The 25,008-nt window shown below is 37.8% G+C and overlaps 1 protein-coding gene across 2 annotated transcripts in view; it reads right to left on the bottom strand.

Annotated features, from left to right (window-relative positions):
- Nucleotides 1–6,282, bottom strand: part of LOC124139843 (monocarboxylate transporter 13-like) — a 33,987-nt gene extending 27,705 nt beyond the window's left edge. For both annotated transcript variants that reach the window (XM_048402673.1, XM_048402674.1), the window contains exon 1: nt 5,815–6,282. The gene's annotated coding sequence lies outside the window, so the exon portion shown is untranslated. The remainder of the gene's footprint in view (nt 1–5,814) is intronic.
- Nucleotides 6,283–25,008: the final 18,726 nt, after the last annotated feature.

Genomic DNA, 25,008 nt, shown 5'->3' with positions numbered 1-25,008 from the left:
AAGGAATTACAATCCCCAAAGTCCACTGTTAACGTCAAGCATAACGTTAAAAGGATTTCAAGGTAGGGGAGGAGAATTTCGGACGAATATTTAAAAAATTCAGGAATCAAATTGTCTTCACCGGCTGCTTTATTGCTTTTAAAGTTTGCGATGCTTTCTGAAATTTCATTTCTTGTTATAGGTGAATCGAGAATATCTGAGGTTAACTGACAAAAAGAGTTATCAAATGCATTCGATTCGTCAATATCAAAACATCTTTCCTCGTTCTCTGTAGAAGTTGAAAACAGATCCCTGAAATAGTTAAACCAATCATCAATTGGAATATTGTTTTGTGTATAACGATTAGTATTTAGCCCTTTAAGAGTGACCCAAAATTGTTTAGAATCGCGTATACAATGTTCAAGTTTTTCCTGTTTCTCTTTGAAAAAATTCGCTTTCTTTTCTCTTCATACACTATTATATTTATTTCTAATATAATTATACTCATATAATGAGTTATTATCCTTTTTTATCCTAAAATTGTTTACATATTTACATCTTTCTTTTTTGAGTAGCTTACATTCACGGTCAAACCACTGTTGACTAGATGTGTTAGAAGTACACACTCTTTTCATGTCGCTTGCTGCCGTGCACAAGGCCTCTGACATCTAACACTTTCGTCTATATTGTGTAACACTTCGTCAACAGCCTTTTCTAATAAAGAGTAGCATTCACTGCTCAACAAGTTATACATAAATTGGTCGGCTTTATCATTGACCCAAACGAATTTGGAAGCCTTCTTATTACCATGAGCATGCACGGGTTTAGCCTGCACAGGAATATATAAGCTAGCCATGACAGGAAGATGACAGGATTCCGTGCGTGATACAATGTTGAAATTACAGCATACGTCAAACAACCCAGATGAACAGATTATGTCATCTATGACGCTAGCACCTTGATTGCCAATAAACGTATAGTCTCAAAATTCTGAGTCTAACCCACATCTTCCATTCATTATATGTATATTTAAGACACTGCATAAATTTATCAAACTTTTTCCAAAGTTGTTTAACACAGTATCTGCTGACGCTCGTACCATGTTAAAATGGTCGAGTAGAAAACTTTACACGGAAGAATTATCATTTTCTAAATATTCAAGAATATCATCTTCAACAAAATCCGGCTCAGTACCTGTGCGTGCATTGAAATCCCCACCTAACATAATATAATAGTTGCCGCAGTGAGAAAGAACATCTAGTAGCTCCTCTTGCAACAATAGCACACCGTTACTACAGTCAGGTGATAACGTACTGTACCAGCGTGACGATTCTGGGTGAATATACACACATGAGTACACTACATCCTTATCTGTATTGAACATGGTTTTGTCTAATAACACAAATATTCCACTTTTACGGATTTTTGTCTATTTCACAGAATTCTCAAACTTTTTTCTAATAAGAATTACTATTCCACCTGAAAGGCGGCCGAATTGAGATATTTTTTCTCCATGTTTTGTTATAACCTTAAAGTCTGGAAATATGGATAGTAAGTCAATCTCTTTGGACCAGGATTCTGTCAATCCAATGATGTCGCATTTACATATAAAGCTTACAAAGTCACGATCCTGTAATTTAGCCATCAGCCCTGATACATTCCAAACTAAAAATTGTACATCACTGTTGATAGTACTGTGGGGTACACGTGTTTGAAGCACCCGTAAATTGTCATGGCCCTGGCCACACCCCCATCTCACAGCCTTCCGACCAGGGGTCTGGGAGCGAGTGGTTGACCTAAGATAACGTCTCCTTCGCTCCCCGCTCCCAGAGTCATCCTGTGTTGTCCGTGTGTCTCTCCTGTCACCTTGTCTAATGCTTATGTCTCTACCTTGACTCTGCTGTGTGTTGTCATTTCCTTTTTCGCGTCTAATATCCTCTACAATTTTGCCTCCTTTATAGAAAAATCTTTTAGTCGGATTTTCAGTTCGTAATTTATTGAGTTCTTGTCTTTGATTATATGTCAAGTCATTTGCTACGCCATATCCCATGTCTCTAAGGGTTTCTCTTAATCGGATAGTGTGCATCTTGTCCTCCCAATGACACATTTTTACAATCAGTGGGCGTGGTTTATGGTCACTTTTTGAAGAGATGCTGTGGGCCCGTTCAATGTCTCTATGTTGTAGTGGCGCTTTCTCGACCTTGGCTCTAGCCCTGTTAATTACGTCTATTGCTTTCACTCTACAAGTACTGTAGGACTCATCCCCACTCTCGGGCACGTCGTAGAGGATAATATTATTCCTTCTACTTTGTCTCTCTTGGCTTTCGACTCTTGATTCCAACTCACTGATGCCATCCAAATAACTCTCCATGTCTTCTACTCTATTATTCATAGAATCTATATCAAGTCTTAGGATCGCTTGTTCTTCTTTCTGGTGATCGATCTCGTTTTTAATAACACGTACCTCTTCTTTGATCGACTGTATTTCCTCTTTCACTGAAGTAATATCTTTTGATATCTTGTTTTCCGAGTCTTTAATCTGCTGTATGATTGCTGCTTTAAGATCAGATAAGTCGTCACCGATAGGTCCAGGGTTGAGCTCGATGTCACCTGCTAAGAGGAGTAGGCTAACCACCGGGTATCTCCAATGGTCGTGTGTGTGGTTCAGTTTTCGTGGTGTAAACAAAGTTCCCTTTTCAAAGTAATTTATGCAAATCTCACCTCACCAGCACAACAGCGGTTGGTGGTCCATCGTAGTTAGAGTGTAATCCATCGTAGATCCAGTGACTGATCCAAAGGTCCACAATGTAAGTAGAAGTGTGGTACACAGCACAATCCGGTACGCCATTGCTGTCCCGCCCCTCCACTGTGAGTGTGGGGAGTATGGCAACACTTTCTCAACTTGTTTGCAGCCTTTCGGGGGAACGAAAGTTCCGATACGTGCTCTCCATAACTGTAGGGGTATTCCCATTTTTAGTGGAGTGGTATGATTTAGCCGGTCTTCATATATACTAAGGATTATGTTATTTTTCTTTGGAGCTGTCGAGCATGCACCCAGCCACCCAGGGGAGGTAATTACCCTCATATAAACAATAGAAGGGAACCAAACATTACGGTCCTCAGTAACAATTAACATTTGTCAAATGTGAGACGAATTCGTTGGCATGATCAGCTTCTATCAAAGGCACGGGTGTTAGCAGGGAGTTTATAAGTTTTATATATTCCCTGAATTTAAAATATGGTGCGGGATTCTGCGGGCTAAACACAGAGGTATCGTAACACCATAAGTCTGACAGTGTAAATGTAGTATGCGTTGTACGTGTGGGGACATGCCCCTGAGACAGAGAGCGGCTGGGCTGGCCTACGCCTCCGCGATACTGGACACTGAAGTCCCATATTCATAATCATTACTCTTATCGGACGTCAGGCTGTGAAGACCACTCTCTCTGTCTGGTGTTGAAACCAGGCTGTGGTTTGTGTGGTGAGGCGAAATAGGGTTTAACGTCGCGTTCAAGATTATTGCACTTATATTACGACATGCATGCACGTGTTTATGTGTGACTGCTTGTACTAGTCCGGACTAATGGCAAGTTTATAGTGCTGTCCCACTGATATACCATGCCGCAGTTTAACATGAATACCCCATTCTGACACAATATACAGACTCCGAGCCGACCAGTCCTTGTTTTAGCCTCTTAATGCCGAGCGCCAGACAGGGTAACAAAAAGTACCATCTTTTAGCATCTTTTGGTTTGATGCTGCCGGGATTAAAGCCCCGACCTTTCGCTCTCCTGGCGGACGCTCACTGTTGTTTGTGTGCATCTTTAATAACGACATGTACGTTCACAGTTCTTGTCAACAATATGATAATTACAAAACTAACTGTTTGGGTCTTTTTAGAAGATGTTATGATAGTTTTAGTGGCACATACGTATGGCATGTACAATATGTCGAGGGCGGTATAAGGGAGGCAACTCTCGTGAAGCTGCTGTCACGATTGTGAGGCCCCATTGAAGTATGCTTTTTGTTGTGTTTGTTGTTTAACGCCGCATTCCACACACTATATTTATGTGTGTGTAGCAGGTGTGCTTCGCTGAATAAGGTGGCAACACGGCCACGGGTGTGAATTCCGTTTATTTGATGACTTGGTAATAACCAAGTAGTGTGGTTTATATTTTACAACACTAAATTAGAACATCATTCCCACAGTGTAAAATATAACAAATAAATGACACTTCATTTTATATATATAAAGATAGTTCTTACCGCCATAAGAATATTAATTACTTTGAAACAAGCAATAAAATCATTGCTGCATGTAACTATACAACACTGGCAGTACCATACATCAGTAAAATAGGTAGACGTTGGTCCTCTACCGGATATTTCTGGTATTGAGAACCCAAGTCCGTCTTTGGGTCCACAACGTCTTATATAACTACATAGTAGTACAACAATGGCCAGGCAGCATCTCGGAGGCGTACGAGGCCAACCTGCCAAGCCGCTGTCCGAGGGTCAAGTCCCGACTCACAGAAAGCGTACTATCTTTAACCCTCACTGTCAGACTGCCATGTATCGTGTTACGTTACATATAATGGTCAGCCTGCAGTATCCTGCGTCTCATCCACAATGTTAAGCTTCAGTGGCCAACCGGCCATTCTCACGTGTTAATTACAAGCCGCTGACCCACACTTGACCCTGTGGTGCTGGCCATGATAATGATAGCCCAGCTGCTGTTTTAATTTGTATTGGCAGCACTGTGAATATTTAAAGAGATATAATCAACTTAAGTAACTGAGGGAATATATAAAACGTATATAGACTCCCTGTTAAAACATATACCCTGCCAAACTGTCAATGATATTAGCTTCAAATGACAGCAATAAGGATAGACCAACTTGAATCACATTATTCAGATATAGAGACTGTGCATATCAAAGACATATCTAAACACTTCTTACTGCGTGTACAACGTAAATATAATCAACAGACACACCTAAGTGGCATATGTTTACATGTAATGCTAAACAAACATACTAAAATACTGGCCTCCAGGCGTAGGTAATATGTCAAATTTCCACACCTGCATTGCCAGGGCTAACTAGTGATATCAACATACCTACAAACATGGAAATTCGCTAATGATGCTAAATGTACAATAGAACCTACTTCCCTACAAAATGCTCTAACACGTGTGGACCATATTATCACATCAGTGCTACTTTAAATTATACAAGTTTTCAGATCTAAATATAGCACTATCATAACAAAAGAAAAATACCAAACATCATGGTATTATTATTATAAATGTCCACATATTTACAATGTATTTACCATATGCATGATATGCATGCTTTAGAAACATTATCCGATAAGGTAAGAGTTTCTTTAGACACCCCCTCCCCTGTTTTTACATTACCAATGCACTATTAGGTTTACAGTAAACAAAAGTTGGGGTGACAAAGGCATCTCTTTCCTATACCTATTTATATAATCATATCACTGGCTGTCGTCTGTCAGTTACTTACCAGTGTAGTGACTTAGGTGGAAGTGAGGGTTAAAAGCAACAAAGCTAACGTTAGGTGAACGAGAGAGTCACTGAACCGGAATAGTTCCCTGGCGTATACAATGTGGCTGGTAGGGTAGGGACTGACTCAAGAATAACCAACTTAAAATCTTAAAGGTGTAGTATCACCTCTTCATTAAAATCCTTGAAACCCATACTGCAAACTAATACTAATAACTAAGTGCTAATATTACTAATCTATCGTGTGTGGTCAGCTCGGGATTTGGGGGTTAGTTTTAGGGGATTTGAGTGGCTGACGTAGTACCTACCTTTGTATTCCTTGTTATAGTAGCTTATGCCCACGCGGGCGTAGTGGCTCGGGAGACATGACGATGTAACGCTCTTTGCATGCTCGGCTAGGCGGAAGCCATGACTGTGAGAGCCGAGATGTAAGGAGCGTGTTCATTGGTTGTATCCGTTTTCTTGGTGTGGGGTAAATAAGCCTACGCATGGGTCGTGGTAGATCGCCAGAGCAAAATCAGTCGCAGCAAAGTCGATGGTCATGTTCAAAACTTCTGACCAGCGATTCATAATCGTAAGAGGTCGCAGACAGATCTTACATGGTCGTACCGCCAGTCGTGCATGGACGCACCACCAGTTGTGCCTAATCGCGGGTCAACAAGATGCACGATTGGTCGTGCAACTGGTCCTACTACCTGACGATTGGTGGTATCACCTGTCGTGCGACCAGCCACGACCTGTCCCGACTGGTTGCACGACATAACGATTGGTGGTACCACCAGTCTTTAGTTCGCAGATTGGTATAGTTGGAGTGGGTCTGGGGTTCACACCCCAAGACAGCATTTCGCTATGGCGGAGGAACCAGTGTTGCCGAGAAGACTTCAACTGACGCGGATGACAGTTGGCTCTGATCGATTGTGCGAACGGTCGCAGGTCGCCACGATTGATCGTACGATCGTTCGCTGATCGTCACGAATGGTCGTACGATCGGTTGCTGATCGCTACCGCTAGTCGAACGATTACCTACGATTGAATTTGTGATCGATCTTCTCCAATTGTTGGTGATCGCACGACCACGCATACCACCAATCATACGAGAACCTACCACCAATCACAGTATGCGTTCACAAATGGAGATCGTAGCAAACATTGCCGATTGGTCGTACCTCGGCGAAATTGCCAGCAATCGCACGATCCAGAAATCGTACGATCCGGTGTGATTGTGGCTTTATGGTTAGATATGGGTGGGAGAGAATGAACATAGGAATATAATGGGTTAATTTAAGGATATTTTATTTTACCGGAGTTAGAGAGGTGTTTGTAACATATAAAGTAGTATAGGTAATAGGGGTTCTGGACCACTTCCTCTGGAGCCAGATTTATATACCTATACCACCACTACAGATGGAATTTTTTATGTCAAAACGCTGATGCGAGTTAAATTGGCTTAAGCTCACCACTACCTTGAGCCAATCAATGATACCATTAGTATAAAAACAATGATGAGACTAAACTAAATTGTAATGAAAATTTTCTATTATTTTTACTAATACGTATACAATTATTTTTAACAAAGTGATACTCAACATTCTTCGTTCATTTTACTAGGAGACCAGACTATATACTCTTCTTGGTAATAGGAAAGAAACAATTGATGACCGTATTTGGTTGGTTTGACATCACAAATATAATATATACCTTGTGGTAATTCTCTCCATTTGATAATTTTGTCCCTGAGCATAAATGTTTCAATAGCTTTTTCGAGTTCTTCCTTTGTTGGTTTGTAATTCTCCATTATTATATACTTATGTAAGCATTCTTCTAAATGTGATCTAATGATAGGAAGCAATCTATTTTTAATCTCCAACCAGTTGTTTGGTTTTGACGCGCTTGTTGTCTCCCCTGTTCTATAAACTTTTTTTATCGTCTTCACTAATACCACTGGTCTTACGAGAATTGGATCGAATGTCTTGCTTCATTACATTGTATTTGGTGAGTTCCGACAACACTAAACGAAACTCCTCCTCGGATATCTTACAATCAGCCATTGCTGTTGAAATATGATCCTGTTCAACTTTGCTTCGGCGAGTATCCGAATATTATCGTGTTTTAATGCTTTCTTTTGCAACCTACGAGAAATGAATGCTGAGTGCTGAGACTCCAGCCGCTATTTCCATGCCAAGTACGATAGGCATGGCTATTATAGTTGATAATAAACCAACACCGGCTACACCGAGTCCAATGCCAGCTGTCACAAGTGCAGATACTTTTTTATAAAATCCAAGTCTAAACTCCCTCTCCTTCTCTATTCGATGTTTTATGTCGCTTATTTGATGTAATCTTAAACGATCATCAGTATCCATCTTTTCATCGAGCGCCGGATATAAACTCATAGTGTATATTATTATATCATATAATAGTCTTTAATTGGTCTTGTTTAAATGTTTTGAGAGTATACATCAACCTTATCAAATGTATATTATACGGCAAGAATATCTTAGTAAGAGAAATGCTGTCACTTTTAATAATTTGGACCCCCCTCAAGGGTTGCAACGGGTGATGCTCCAATATGAATAATACTACAACGTCCACGCTCATGTTTCTTGAGCCATTTAATCGATAGTCCTGGTAATATTTTGAAGGCATCTTCCGGTGCATCTCCAAATAAGATTTCAATAACAAGCATAGAAATATTAGGTATTGCACTCAAGTTCTGTTTAATATCATTGAATTCAGTAACCAAATTTAAACTAACATTTTTTACTGCTGGACGACTATATAACATATGACCTGGGTTTTCTGGCAGGGAAGAGACTAACACACTTTTTCGTTTTGATGGGATATAAGCCCTGAGTACGATCCCACTATTTATTATCTTAGTTAAATTATGTGCCTTACCCATCATCACATACGGTGGGGTAATGACGATATTCAGTAGCCACTCGATGTTTGCTTCGACCATAGTCCATTTATTATCATCGTTGTAATTAAGATTGTACGCAGTGTTTTTTAGGAGTCTACTAACGTCGACATCGCTTAAATCTCCTAGATTACCTGTGAATGTAACTTCTTTCTGCTTGTATACATTATCTTGTAAGTGTAAAGCGTATAACTCACCATCGGTACTGGGTTTACCGAATCCTTCTGTGTCTCCGAGATCGGAAAGGGCAATTGTATTACATTGTCTGAGTGTTCCAGGGCCTGATGAATCAACCATTATTTATAATATGGAGTGTTACACTTAAGTATCCTATATGTACAGGTTGGTGTTTTACATCTAATACAGAAATTATGAGGTCTGAAATAATACCACGCTTTAAATTTTTATATTGTAATGATGAGAAAGAGTCCGTTCTACCGCTATTGTATTTTTCATCTTTCACTGGAATAGATCTGAGTAGAGTTGAAGGACTTTCTAGTTGAATATTATCCGTCGTACTGATTTGATCAAGATGGATGCACAACTCTTTATAGGGAACTAAATCGGGTAATTTAACTCCATGCAGTGTTTGGTTGGATTGTATAAACCCTTTCTTTTAAGTTCGTAAAAAAAGCTATTGTCTTTTCTCCAGGGTCTAATTTCAGCATCCCATTCGACTCATTTTGTGTGAGACTAACTCCATTAGGCTTAAAAATTTCAGCATTGAGGGAGCATACGCTGTAATACCCATCAGGTATAGTAATGGGTTTGCCAATACCTGATATTAAAATCATATTATTACCTCTCACAGCATTTATATTTGTCCACCTCGGGTAATACGTTACATCGCATAGGGCGACTTCAAGTTAACCATCCGAGTTATCGATAGTATGAAGCAGTTGAATAGACTGACCATTTGTTATTCCCGGGAGTGTGACATACATATTAAATATACAAAGATACTATATCATAACTTAAATATGAAATCAACCATTATTTATAATATGGAGTGTTACACTTAAGTATCCTATATGTACAGGTTGGTGTTTTACATCTAATACAGAAATTTTGAGGTCTGAAATAATACCACACTTCAATTTTTTATATTGTAATGATGAGAAAGATTCCGTTCTACCACTATTATATTTTCCATCTTTGACTGGAATAGATCTGAGTAGAGTTGAAGGACTTTCAAGTTGAATATTATCCGTCGTGCTTATCTGATCAAGATGGATGCACAACTCTTTATAGGGAACTAAATCGGGTAATTTAACTCCCTGTGCTGATGTCTTGATTACTGTTATATCTCCGAGTGCAAATCCAAGTGTAACTGCTAAGTTCATGAAAAGCTTTACATCCTTGTCTCCAGCTTTTAAAATCAGCATCCCATTCGACTCATTTTGTGTGAGACTAACTCCCAAAGGCTTTAAAAAATCATCATTGAGTGAGCATATGCTGTAATACCCATCAGGTATAATGTGTCGTTTTCTAATTATCATTATCTGATTATTACCTCTCACAGCATTTATATTGATCCACCGCGGGTAATACTTTACACCGCATAGGGCGACTTCAAGTTGACCATCCGAATTATCGATGGTATGAAGCAGTTCAATAGACTGGCCATTTGTTATTCCCGGGAGTGTAACATACATATTAAATATACAATGATACTATATCATAACTTAAATCTGAAATCACCTTATATTACTAATCAGTCGATTTTAGTAAGTGCCTCTGGTGCCAATTTTTGTTGTTGAATTCCCTGATATCTTTGAAAAATGCAGGTTCACGGCAACTAGTGATAAAATGGTGCACGATTGGTTTCACAATCAAATGCAATTTTGGCAGAATCAGTTAAACTTTGCCATATGGTGTGCAACAACTGGATGTGGTGTATCTCTTTATGCCCAAGTCTGTTTTATCCTTTCACGTGTACTATCAGATTAGACGTATACTTACAGAAATTAGTGCTCCATTACCGCAGGATCGACCATGGAATGCATCAAATAATCCGTACAATAGGTTCGCGTATGAACGTATTTGTCAGGAATTTAATATTTCTACGAGAAAAGATTGGCGAATTAAAGGAATTAACCATGGTCTAGGTGTTCCGTACAGCGGAAAAAGAACTGTTAAAGAAGAAAGCGATGATTTAGTTAAAAAAACTCATCAACCATTCGATCCATTTAAGTTGTTACAGAAAAATAATCTTTTTGTAAGATTGCATAATCTTAATCATGGCTGGGAACTTTCGAGTTTCTCTTATGAGTTTTAAGGGTGGTTTGGCTTATATTGTTACAAAATTTGTACAACTGAACGATACCGCAAACGCTCGGAATGAATTTCTTAATGATAAAACAGAAAATAATTTTACTAACCCAGGAGTTGTAAGTGTTAATGAATCAATAAGAACTTATGTATGGGCAACTCTCGGTGCACAATCGCAAACACGTACGTCCATTATTGGTTCTGGGACGGCGCTCGATGCACAAAAAAAGTTTGTCACAAATGTGGAGGATGCTATTAATTCACCAGTTGACATACCATCTTCTATAAAACGTTATCAAGATGTATTACAGTACGCTCAATCCAAAGTGGACTATGTTTATGCGCCGGGACTATACATGTCTCCGAGTAATATGGAACTTAAGATCGGTCAAGTGATAGGCTATAATAATAAAACTTTTATTGCTACCGATCAACAAAAACCAGGTATAAACTCAGATATGAACACCGAATTAAACGCAAACAAACACAGGCGAAACGGGAATAGTCAAGCCACAGACACCACAACCATCTTCTAATGCACAACCACAAGTGCCACCGCATATTGCGACTAAAAATCAACAACATATCGATGAAAAAACAGCGCTTATAGTAGGTGGAGTCGCGGCTGGTTTACTCATGATTTGGTTAAATAGTTCTAAGCGAACTGATTTGGTTAAATAGTTATTAGCGGATACGTACAACAGCCCTGCAATTGCTACTATCAGTGCCCACAAGTTTTGACTAAGCCAAGTGGTGGTCTTAGCTAATAAATTCAAGAGCCAGGAAACTATACTCCCTATTATACCGGGGAGTGCAGACGCGGCTTTCCCAGCGAGCTTTCCCAGTGCTGAACCTAATGCTTTTAAATGCTTTTTTATCCACTCTTTTATACCATCCGACCTAGGCGGTGCACCACCTCCTGTACCACTGCCACCGGTTAACGAGAGAGTCAAAGTCGATATAATAAATCCCAATGCGGTTAAAATACTGGCAATGGTTATTCCCTGTTCTCTGAACAATATTTTGATTTTATCGGCCAGTGTAGTGTCATCGTTGAGGACTTGATCGATAGTTTCTCGAATTCGACTGATTTGTGAATGAAGTGCCTTTCTATTACTGGAAGCAGCCTCGAGGCGGGCCGATCTTTCGTCTTCTAAGTTACGCAATCTTTCTGCAACGTGGCGTCTACTGAATTCATCACCCGCCTGTTCAAGTTTTGTTTTCTCATAAGCTATATGCTTGTCGATTTCGGATAGCTTGGCTATATTATTGATGAGTTCTCCCCGCATTGTTTGCATTGCCTTGTCAAGACCTCGTAATTCCCTAATACTGAACTCTAAATATGGTGCCTGTAACGTGGAATTATCGTAGTAGGTATCCAAGATTTCTCCGAGTCTGTCCGAGGCCACCTTCGAGCTTTCTTCCAAATTATCTATGTTACCGAGTTCAGTACGCACAGTCCGAAGAACCTTAGTAGTCTTCGCGGAAAGTTTTTCTCGTCGTGAGTAGTCCACAAAACCTAATTCATCACGAACAGTGCCGATACCATGTTTAGCGGCTATCGTAGGCAAGGCTAGGGGCTTACGAGTACGAGAATTCATAAGATCAATATCTGGAGCGCCACGCAGTCGCGATATTCCTTTACTATCTAATTCAAACTTTGAATAGTCACGACCAATTGGGCTTTCTTTAAAGGTATCGTAATAATCATTAACGGTTGATTATAAAAGTTCATCGTTAAGATTCATGCCACCAAAGCTGGTTTCATCAGTACCCTCTTCGATTGAACTAGGGTTATCAAAATCATCTAGATTAAAATCATCCATTTTTATATTAAACATAAGGTTACATAATTTCAATATAACAATGTCTTCGCAATACGGACGCAAGTTAAACCCACAACGTAGACTTCGAGATCCATTAGGAGTCAAAGCAATTCGTCAGTCTGTAACTATAACTCGAGTACCATCGATCAGAATCAAATGCTTCTGGTTCACTTTCCTAATCTCAGCGCACACGATGTGTTAGTTCAGGGAACTGTCCGACTAGCATTTTTGATTATTTTTACTTCTGCTGACGTTAACAGGGAGCCCGTTCAGAACATAGGTTGTGCTATCGTTAAGAAAATCGCGATTAAAATTAGCGGTAATGAAGTTTTTAGTATTGACGATAGCAATGTATACTATTGTTACATGGATCTCTGGAGAACGGATAAAGAGTGGGAAAACTTACAATACCAAGGTATTTGTAATCGGAACACATTGAGACTGCGTGTAGATGCTTCTAGTGGTGATAGTACCTTCGTAAAAGATCTCGCTGTTGCCGGTGCATTAGGTAACCGATTCTATATTCCGCTTGACTTTGAATTATTAGATTCCCACATGCCCTTTTATCAAGCTTCCCTAGGCGATAGGTTAGAATACGAACTCACTTTTAATGACTACGGTAGAGTAATCAAAGTCACTGGGGATGAAACGGCTAGCTATTCCATTGACAATATCTCGCTGGAGTATGATATGATAACAGATCTTGAATTAGCCAGACAAATTCGTAACCAGTATACAGGCAGTTTAACCATTTTGTACGATCGCGTGCTTCGACATTGAAAGATCACCAGGAACGAAAAAGATACGACATGGAATATCAATCTAAACATCCCCACGAGGTCGTTGAAAGGTATTTTGATGTTGTTCGAGGACCACTCCGATGCATTTAAAAGAAATACCGAGAAGTTCTACAATCCCAAGATTACAAAAGTAGAATTGACTATCGAAGGCGTTCCTAATCAACTATATAGTCAAGGAATGCTAGCGTATCAACAGTGGGATGAGATTTAAAAACTCCCTTCTATAAAACGAAGCCCAGAAGTTCACGCGGTCGTGAAAGATCTGTCTCTCGGGGGTGTATCGATGAGTGAATACCTCACCAAGAAATATGCGCTATGGCTCGACATGCGAACAACGGACGATGACCAATTACACGGTAGTGGGAGGAGAATAGAAAATGCCAGCGAGGGTGTCACTATACAGATAACGAAGCCCCAGGAATTAGCTGGTAAATTAAACATATATTTGTACGTGATTATGGATGCGCAACTTAATATACAGAATGGATGATTCGTGCAAGCAATCTATTAATAATCTTTTACCTAAAGAACCACACTGCGCTATCATCTGCGGGCAAACGGGTTGTGGAAAAACAGCTTTTATTCTAGATATTTTAGAAAGTCATTATCGGGACGTTTTCGATCATATTATTATTCTGTGCCCGACTATAAACGTTCATAAGACATACCTATCGAGAGATTGGGTAATGAATGACGACAGGGTACACAGGGTTGATCCGGGCGATCGTTCACAAGACTGTTTACGAATATGTCATGAAAAATACAAAGGAGAACCAACCCTTTTCGTAATAGACGATTGCAGTGTGAGTAAAGAACTCACCAAAAAGAAAGATATGCTTTCGTATTTAGCATTCTCCGGACGGCACACTCAGCATAGCGTTTGGGTACTTACTCAAAAATACAACTCTGTCTTGAAAGATCTCAGAGAGCAGACCAAATGGGTAGCCCTGTTTCATTGCAAAGACCGAGATTCATTCGAGGAATGTCTATGCGAAAATGATGTTATTTATACCATGCTCGAACGAGATAAAGTCAGAAAACTGTTAGCAGCAACGAAGCACTGTAAACTCGTATTAAAAACTGATCAACCAGCTGCTTATGCAATTGCTTAGCAAATATGGCAAAATTATAGCAAAATTATAGCAAATATAGCAAAATTATAGCAAATATAGCAAATATAGCAAATATAGCAAAAATACGATGAATTGAACATTAGCGGTTATTATGACATAATGTGGTTATAAATCCTCATTCTTTCACAACAGTTTATTATTACAAGCTGTATTGGATATGCCATATTATATTATGTTAGACTTCAATATCTCCTTAGGTATTACATTATGGAATGCGACAAACTCATCAAACAAATGCTCAAAGAATCTGATCAGCATACTGAAGCAGTTACAGATAAATCTTTAGATAAACATAGAGAGAAACTCGCGGCTTTGGTAGCCGGTGGAAAATGTTCCCAATATTTGGGGAAAATTATACCATCGAAAAAAATGATAACATGACCGACGAAGAAATTAAAGACTGTACGCGCGTTACGAGTCTAGACTGGGAGCTACCATGACTAAAACGATAGGTTCGGCTATATTACAACTATACACAGTCGTAGCTAGTACGTTTCTTCCTATCCCAGCAGAACATCGCATGTATTTATGCGAATCTCTCGAGAAAGACCCATTCATCGAATACGCTATAAGCTCAGTGAGCTGTGAGTTTTATCATAGATACAGAATGTTCTTAGCTCCACTCACCACAGCTTTAATAACGGCTAGGTATTGTCAATTTAAACATACGTGCCCACTTAATAATAATGGAGACTCAACAAGTGACACCACAACAGATTGTGAATGAGGAAATAATAACCCCGACTGCACAAGAGATAGTGAATGAGGAAATACCACAAACACAAAAACAAGCCCGAGTTACTAAGAACCCCGAAAAAATCGCGGCTGGTAGAATGGGCGGCTGGCGCGGAAAGCGAAACTAATGAATAATTCAAATATTGATCAGATTAAAACTTGGGCACGAGTAGGAGTTATTGCTATAGCGGCTGTATGGTTGTTTTATAAGATCGGAGAAGAGAAAACGTCACCCCCGATGTCACAACAACAAGTTCAATTAGAGGTTAGCCCTCATATAATGCTATAAGAAGCATGACTACTCCAGTTACAGACGGTAAAATGTTGGTAAACGCAACATATCATTCAGCAGTGGTCAGCGGCTTGGCCATTGGCTATGCCCATACAGCTAAAATGATTACTAAAGCCACACCTCCCAAGCTAGATTTTAATGGTTATGATATCGGTATGGTCATTCTTGATATTGGATTGGCTATGGCTACAAAAGATATGCTCATCAAACAAGGGCTTATCCCGGAAGATATAATGAAGTAATTAAACATTTGAATATTTTATATTCATATAATATGGCATCAATTGCGATGATGTTCGGTGGAGCTGTTGTTAATGCTCTAGCTTTTTCAGGGAGTATTTTTTTATTTTCTAGTATGAGAGGTTCTGAGCAGAAAAGAGATAATAAAGCATTAGAACAACTCGAAGCAGCCCAGTCACAATGGACCCGATGGAGAATAGAGAGATTAGATTTTATTCATGAAGAACTGCGTAGACAGGGACATTCAATTCAAACATTTAAGGATCTCGAATCTGCCATGCACGAATACTTCCTTGTTTATGGGAAAAAACTTGACCCTATGCCAAAACCAACAATGAGTCAGTTTTATACACCGTCAGAGGCTCAGAAAAACCGCATGGTCATATTCATAATATTTGGGTTATCAGTTGTTGCAATTTTCAGCTATACAATTAATACGCATAAACCATGACCTATTTAGGGCAGGAGAGCGAGTCACTCTGACTGCTAATCAATAAATCACCAGTGGAGATGTGATTTACCTTTTAGACAAATGATACGATATGTGTATAACCATGAATCTGTGCAAATATACACTCATGGGGAAATCGATTCAATGTCAGAAGCCATCTGTGGGTATTTACTGTGGCACTCACGCTTATAACATCAGAAAGGGTTTTAAAAATTACGTTTGTTCTGTATGTGGGATTAGAGTCAAATGTAGTTACAGTTTATGTAAGAGTCACGGTGCTGATAAGGTCAGGAAACAGATTATTTATGCTAGGAAGAGAGATTACATCAATGATCGGAATAGGTTGGGGAGAATACGTATTTATATATGAAAAACAACCATTTAGACAAATGAGTGAGTGAGTTAAAGCTTTACGTCACATCGGCAATATTTCAGCCATATCGTGACGATTTTAGACAAAGAATCATTTTGTATATACCATGGTCACAATGGTTTTTGTCAGAGAGTTGAAGGCTATAGCAAAACAATGTGGTCTACATGGATATTCTCGAATGAGAAAAGCTGAATTGATCGATTTACTCGGTTTGGAATACAACAAACCCCAGACTGTTAGAGAACTCAAAGGTCAAGCAAAAAACTGTGGGCTGAGAGGTTATTCTCAAATGAGAAGAGCTGTGTTACGACGTAAATTGTAATAAAAAGGTAAATTGTAATACCTGCAGCAAATTGTAATAATTTTGACGTAAATTGTAATAACAACGTAAATTGTAATAAAACTTGACGTAAATTGTAATACGCAAATTGTAATAAAAATCAACTTGCGGTAAAATGTAATAACCTTTTCAAAATTGTAATAACCTTATAAGTTTAGTAAGGTCGTTATCGTACATTGTTGTAAAATTATATGTATATATAAACGCATTGGAATTTCATTTCTATGGTTCTCCAGAAGAGGATTAATTACAAGAATGAACTTAGTTTTCTTATTTATTTGAGAAATACTCTGTGTGTTTTGTACTTAGTTGTAATATATCCTATTGACGATTTTCATCATAATTGTTCATATTTAACCTAATTGAATCATATTTCAATTGGTAAAGTAGGTAGTAATATACACAATGGAATAATTATAACGTAACAAACTTACACAAATATATTGATGTGTAAATGTGGAAAGTCTGACTTTTACTGATTGAAGCAAATTTATTTATTTTACAACTGTATATTTGTTCACATTTTATGCGGAGAGGGGTTTACTAAGTTGCAAGAACTTGTCCCCAATACAGTTCTCATTTTGTTCTGTGAATAAAATATGTTTAATCTAAACTAAACTAGCAAATGGATGACATGTCATTCTGCAGTAGTCTGTGTGCAAGCTGTTTTATACATGTTCATATACATAATATCAATTTATTATTATTCAAGTTTCAATTCTTTTAACGTTGCTCGGAGGATGTAAAGCAAATAATGACAATGTCATGGGCAATGTACATGTGGGTATGTGAACCCGCAAGGACTACCTTTATCAATTATTTTACGTGCAGCTTGTGTCATGTCTGTATTGTTAGAATGATACTCTAGCAACTGTACACATCGAAATTTATGACCGAAAGATCCATCCTCGGGTTAAAAATGATGGATTACATTAGGTACGTCTATTCGACAAATAGGTTAAATGATTTATCATCCAATAGTAGCTTAGCTAGGAGTCCATTGCAATAACATTGAGTTACGAGTTACCGAAGAGAGCTCTGTGCAACCGGACCCTGAAATTATGTCGATTTGCATTGGAGGTTTACTTAATTTGAAAAGGAGCACATGGCCGTTTCCTTGAAGCAAACGAGACAATTCAATCGTATTTATACATTATATTTTGACGAAGAATTCAAATACAACAGATGAGTGACAGATCTCCTGTGCAATGTCAAAGGAAAAAAAACAGTCGTCAGCAAAGACAGCATAGATTTTACATGCATGGGAAAGGAGAATACTTAATACATAACATTATATACAATGCTTTTATTAATATCAAAAGAGGGGCGTGGATATTCTTTACCTACATTGCATTTACTATTAGATATTGTGTATTCTCGATCTCTGTGAACTTCTCACAGATAAAGAAATAATAATAAATAAATGCAAACCATGTTAACTTATGCAATATTTGTAGCAATGTATGATTAACATATGGATCATTAATATAACATAAAGTATTTCTTTTCATAGGAAGAAGTATATTTAATGAAATAAATGATTAAAAGTAACTGTCTGGATTCCTTTCATATGTCATGAAGAACTAACAACAACTTACTGACAACTTTTGCTGGGATAATAACTGCTTGCCCCAACAACAAAAACAGAATCCATCATGATAACGGCACGAAATCATAATTCAAAGCATACACAAAAAATATCCGGTATCTTCGGCCATGTCTAGTTGAGTTTCAAAGAGCATCAGAATGTATGATAAATTTGTTGCAATCAATCATTGCTGAAATATATCTGTTTTGATCAAAATTGAAAGGATGGAAAATCTATAATGAAAAGGGTTTTGTCACTAACGTAAATATTCTCTTTGACATTACACGAAGAGTATTCTAAGATCATTAAACTCGGCAATCGTTCGTGGATTGCGCCAAGCAACCTTGTTACCAAATTCGGTACCTCACGTGTAATGCGGTACATAATTTTCGAAACAGATAATTACGTATGTATGTATGTATGTATGTATGTATGTATGTATGTATGTATGTATGTATGTATGTATGTATGTATGTAGGTATGTATGTATGTATGTAATGACAGTAACTGTGAGCTCTATGTCATTGGTATCACATATATGACTGCACTTCTACATACTCTAGATGACAGTATCATGTACGTAGATGAAAGTATGTAAGTGGACGATAGTATCTAGATGGCATAATATCATCTACGTAGAAGATACTATCATATACGTAGATGAAAGTATCTTCTACGTAGATGATAGTATCTTCTGCGTAGATGATAGTATTTTCTAAGCAGATGGTAGTATCTTCTACGTAGATGATAGTATCTTCTACGTAGATGGTAGTATCTTCTATGTAGATGGTAGTATCTTCTACGTAGATGATAGCATGCCATAAACAAGTGTGTCAGCAGAAGTTGAAAAGAGCGATTCAGTATGAAACCAAATTTGAAATGGGGTAAAACAGTTGTTACATTGAAATACCCTCTGAAGACATATATTGCAGTCTCAAATTTAGAAGTTTTAACTCAATTTCAGAAAAAAAGTGATAAGGGTAGGCAATTAGAACTAGGTTAAAACAAATCGGAGCAAAACATAACTTGACTTTTTGGTAAGTCACCAGTCATTTCATTGGAATTTTAAGAGAGTATGTTATTACAGTGCTTGATGTTAGCCCAAATTACTTTAAACCTCTTAATCGTTCAGAGAAGGTTATGTTTTCAGGGGATTATTGTACGTATATATTTCGTATCAAGGTTTCTTGGCGCAATCCACCAACGATTGTCGAGATTAATGATCTTCAAGTACGTTTCAAGGTCAAAGAGAAAATTTACTTTAGTGACAAACATATTTTCATTATAAATTTTCAATTCCTTTCTATTTGGATGCAAGCAGATATATTTCAACAATTGATTGCAAGAAATTTATGATAATTCGTATACTCTTTGAAACTGTACAAAAGTTATCCTAAGATACCGGATGTTATTTGTGTATGCACGTGATCTGTCAACTCATTTGTTGTATTTGAATTCTTCGTCAAAATAAAATGAATTGTATAAATATGATTAAATTCCCTCGTTTGTTTCAAGAAAAGGATCATGTACTCCTTATCAACTCATATAGCGTTTCCACTGCAAATCGGCACACTGGTTGACCAGCCTGTGTTTGTACCCTTCGTCATCACTCGTTCAGTCGTGTCGAACTGGTCAACGTACTGTTGAAGCAAGTCATGCAAAAAACATGTTGAATAGCCTGATAAGAGTATTGAACAATATGTCACAAATACGTTATTTGTCGAATATACGGTTGTGTAACCCATCATTTTGAACCCGAGGATGGATCTTTCAGTCATGTAAATTTATCGATGTTGACACCACCCTTTAATGACGATTGTACGATAAAGCCTTTACCAACCATCCCTAACTTAACAGTTTTGTACGTTTGTCATCATACACAGTATTTCTCGAATTGTACATGTAAAACGCAAGCTCAACTGACAAAGATCATTTCTAGTCAATTGGCGTCTTGGACACTACGGTAGTAAGGTTATTACAATTTACGTAAGAATTTATTACATTTTACCGCAAGTAGAGATTATTACAATTTACGTCAATTTTTATTACTATTTGAGTATTACAATTCACGTCAAATATTATTACAATTTACGTTGTTATTACAATTTACGTCAAAATTATTACAATTTGCTGCAAGTATTACAATTTACCTTTTTATTACAATTTACGTCGTAACAAGCTGAATTGATCGCTTTACTAGATAATAATGATGTTGATAAAAAACAACATGACGATGACAAATGACAAATTTGTACCCACATCTGCCGGCATTGGTAAATATCTAAGAGGTTGGAAGATGGATATTAATTCCAACATGGATGTTAATGATGTTAAGCCCATCATATCGAGTAAAATTAGATGAGTTAGATGATTTACATAGTATAAAATACCAGCTGATGATTAAAATGTCATTGAGTAAAAGTAGCACAGACGATAGCACTGAATATACCGAACCATATTTCCGAAGCAATCAAGAAGTTATAACTGAATCCGATACTATAAAAGCATCATTGGATACATCAATTCAGAGGATACAGGAAACTTTAGAATGTTGGACTAATAGAGGTTCGGGTTGGGGTGTGGATAAAATCGATAGTTTATATTTAGATATAGCAAATTATATGCCCTTCAAAGGTGGATCTTATATAGATTTACCCCCGTATTTATAATTAATGTAAAAAATAAATCTGATGACTGTTTAAGAATGATGATAAGATCTGCATTGTTCCCCGTAGACAAACATCCGGATAGACCTTCTAGCTATCCTCAAAACGATGGACTCAACTTCGATGGTATAGATGAACCAACACCAATCTCACAAATTGATAAGGTGGAAAAGCAAAATAATTTAGCTATAAATGTTTTCGGACATTCTTCTAAAGGAATTGTTGTACACAGGATAAGCTCCGCTCGCGAACATATTCCCAGAATCAATTCATTTCTGATCGAAAAAGATGGAAAATATCATTATACATGGATAAAGAGTTTAAACAGGCTATTATATGATCAAACTAAATATAAGGGAAAGAAATATTTCTGCGAAAGATGCCTGCATGGGTACAGCAGACAAGATCTATTGGAAGCGCATAAAGAAGACTGTAGAGGTGTTGGACAGACTGCTATCAGGATCGATATGCCTAAAGAGGGGAAAAATATATTAAAATTTGAACATTATTGTAATCAAATGCCAGTACCATACGTAATTTACGCCGACTTCGAAGCGCTTATCAAACCTATAGAAAATAATCAAGATAATAAAGATAGTTTTATGTACAAAACTCAAGAACATATTCCTTGTGGATTTGGATATATAGTTGTAAGGTATGATGGGAAAACAAACCCGCCCGTGATTTACAGAGGTCCCGATGCAGCGGGAAAGTTCCTAGAATATCTACAAAATTAAGAGAGAATAATCAGGGAAAATTTATCGTATAAGAAACCCATGTGTATGACGAGGGATGATTGGAGGTTCTATAAGAGGTCAACGAGTTGTCATGTTTGTAACAAACCCCTGAATGGGGATTCCGTAAGAGATCATTGCCACGTCACAGTAATTATCGGTGAGCTGCGCATAACGAGTGTTACTTGAAACTAAAAATGAATTCTCAAACAATACCCATCCCCGTTGTGTTTCACAACCTTAGAGGATGCGATTCACATCTCATTATGCAAGCTATCTCAAAGACCGACGGCGGTTAAACGTGTATTCCTAATAATATGTAAAAATACATATCATTCTCGTTGACTAAAACTATACATTATAGGGACAAGGATGGGAAAGCCAGAATAAAGCAAAGTAATGGACTTAGATTCATAGAATCCATTCAGTTTCTGTTATCTTCCCTGGACAATTTAGCTAATGCGAACAATCCCGATGACTTTGTGATAACAAATCAATATACCGATAGGTTAACTCGTCATTTGTTGCTGAGAAAAGGTGTATATCACTACAAATATATGGATGATTGGTCTAGATTCGACGAAACTAAATTACCACCCCTTGAATCATTCTATAGTAACTTAACAGAATCTAAAATAACCGATGCCGATTATGAACACGCTCTGACGGTGTGGGATAAATTAGGTTGTAAGAATTTAGGTGATTATCACGATCTGTACTTAAAAACCGATGTACTGTTACTCGCCGATATATTCGAGATATTCAGAAAGACATGTTTAAAACAATACGGTTTGGACCAGGCATGGTACTATTCCAGTCCCGGACTATCGTGGGATGCATTGTTGAAGAAGACTGGCGTAGAACTAAAATTACTCACCGATTACGATATGCACTTGTTTATTGAGAAAGGATTAAGAGGTGGTATATCGATGGTAGCGAAAGGTATTCTAAGGCTAATAATAAATTATTGGAAGGATATGATCCGAGTAAACCAGACAGGCACATATTATATCTCGATGCCAACAATTTGTACGGATTGGCTATGAGTCAACCTTTACCCACGGGGGGTTTTGAGTGGGTCGATATTCATAATATCAATGTGAATGATATCCCCACAGATTCCGATAAAGGGTACATACTAGAAGTTGACTTGGAATATCCAAATTCGTTACATAAAGACTATAACAGTTATCAACTAGCTCCCGAAAGATTAATGGTTAATAAGGATTGGATGTCGGAATATCAACACTCCTTGATGGGTAATACAAGGTTAGCTAATGTAGAAAAACTCGTACCAAATTTGATGGATAAGACCAAATATATAGTTCACTACAGAAATCTCCAGTTATATCTATCGTTAGGTATGAAACTAAAGAAAATACATAGAGTTCTAAAGTTTGATCAAAGCTCTTGGATGGAGCCCTATATAAGGCTGAACACAGATTTAAGAAAGATAGCTACCAGCGATTTCGAAAAGAATCTTTATAAGCTCATGAATAACTCAGTATTTGGTAAAACTATGGAGAATCTAAGGAAGCGTGTTGATGTTAAATTAGTCAGATCTAATGAGGAAGAAAGACTTAGGAAACTTATAGCCAGTCCGGCTTTTAACAGAAGCAAGATATTCGATAACCACTTAGCCGCGTTGCATATGCAGAAGAGTAATATAAAGTTCAACAGACTGGTGTTTGTTGGTATGAGTATTCTCGACTTGTCAAAACGCTTAATGTATGACTTTTATTACAACGAACTTAAGAAGCAATACAGCGATAGATGTGAGGTGTTATATACTGACACAGATTCTTTGTTGATGGTAATACAAACCGAGGATGTGTATAAAGATATGGCAGAAAAAATAGATATGTACGACACGAGCAATTACCCAAAAGATAATCCACTACACAATGTAGTAAATAAAAAGGTGTTAGGTAAGATGAAGGATGAATGTGCTGGGAGATCCTATAGTGGAGTATGTCGGATTAAGACCTAAGATGTATTCTATAAAGAAGTCCGATAATGGGGAGATAAGAAAAGCTAAGGGTGTTAAGAAGTATGTGGTAAAAAAGCATATCAAACAGGAACAGTATAAAGAATCATTATTCAATGGTAGAACGTTCAAACATGAGATGAACTCTTTAAGAAGTTACAATCATAGGATATATGGATTAAGAATGAACAAGACATCATTATCCCCCTGAGATACAAAGAGATGGATTGATAAGGATGGTGTAACTACCTATGCTTATGGTTATTTAGGGCGGTAATACTGTATCGTTGGGAACTATGAGCAACTCTTCTCGTACAAATGCCGTGCCCGGTCCATCTTGAAGATAATAAAGAATAGGCTCTCCTTCTTTCGTAACCAAGAGAATAATGTTATATGTCTTAAGGGACCAAATCGGATCGGTTGCGCGACATAGGCCTCCTTCGAGTTCACCAGGCTGGTATAAATATCTTACGCTTACTCTATCCGGAAGTTTTTGTTCTTTGCCTCTCCTCGGTGCTGAAGATTCGGAAGTCACAGATTTCATTTTAATCGCATCGGATGGTTTCTTCCCGATTAATCTTGTTACTTCATTATTCAGCACTGATAATCGTGTCACCCATCAGGTTGATCTTAATCGTTCCGATTTCATTTCGATCCCATACTGACAGCCAAACAAACGTTGCGCTAATGTCCTGTTAAATCTTTTAATGATAGCTTGACTACGGTGGGCCTATTTTTCACCACGCCTGATTTCGACATCGTGCTTTGTTAACAGTTTAGTTACCGATCCCATAAATTCACGACCAGGATCTACTTGAAATAGCTTAGGCCATTTTAGTGGTCCGCGTTTATATATGCGACTCAGTGCATTAGCTACTTCTGTTTTGAGGTTAATGGCTCAGCCTCTTTGTATCGACTAGCCACGACGGTTAAAGCGTATTTATACGTTTTGCGTCTTACCTTATCGTGGGGAAGAAACAAGAGGTCAGCCCGATGAACTTCATTTGTTGTAAAAATATCAAACTTCTTCCTCGGTATATAACGCGGTGCCGGTAAGTATATTTGCCACATGGCTTGTTTCTTTAACCAATCCTTGGCAGTGGCTAATTTTTGTATTGCTCCTATACCTTTCCAATATCCTTGTGG

The sequence above is a fragment of the Haliotis rufescens genome, unplaced genomic scaffold (assembly GCF_023055435.1).
Source record: "Haliotis rufescens isolate VD_foot unplaced genomic scaffold, xgHalRufe1.0.p SCAF_28, whole genome shotgun sequence".
NCBI classification, from domain to species: Eukaryota; Metazoa; Mollusca; class Gastropoda; order Lepetellida; family Haliotidae; genus Haliotis; species Haliotis rufescens.
Note: the sequence above shows the minus strand (reverse complement) of the source record. Positions and strands in the feature narration are given on the sequence as shown.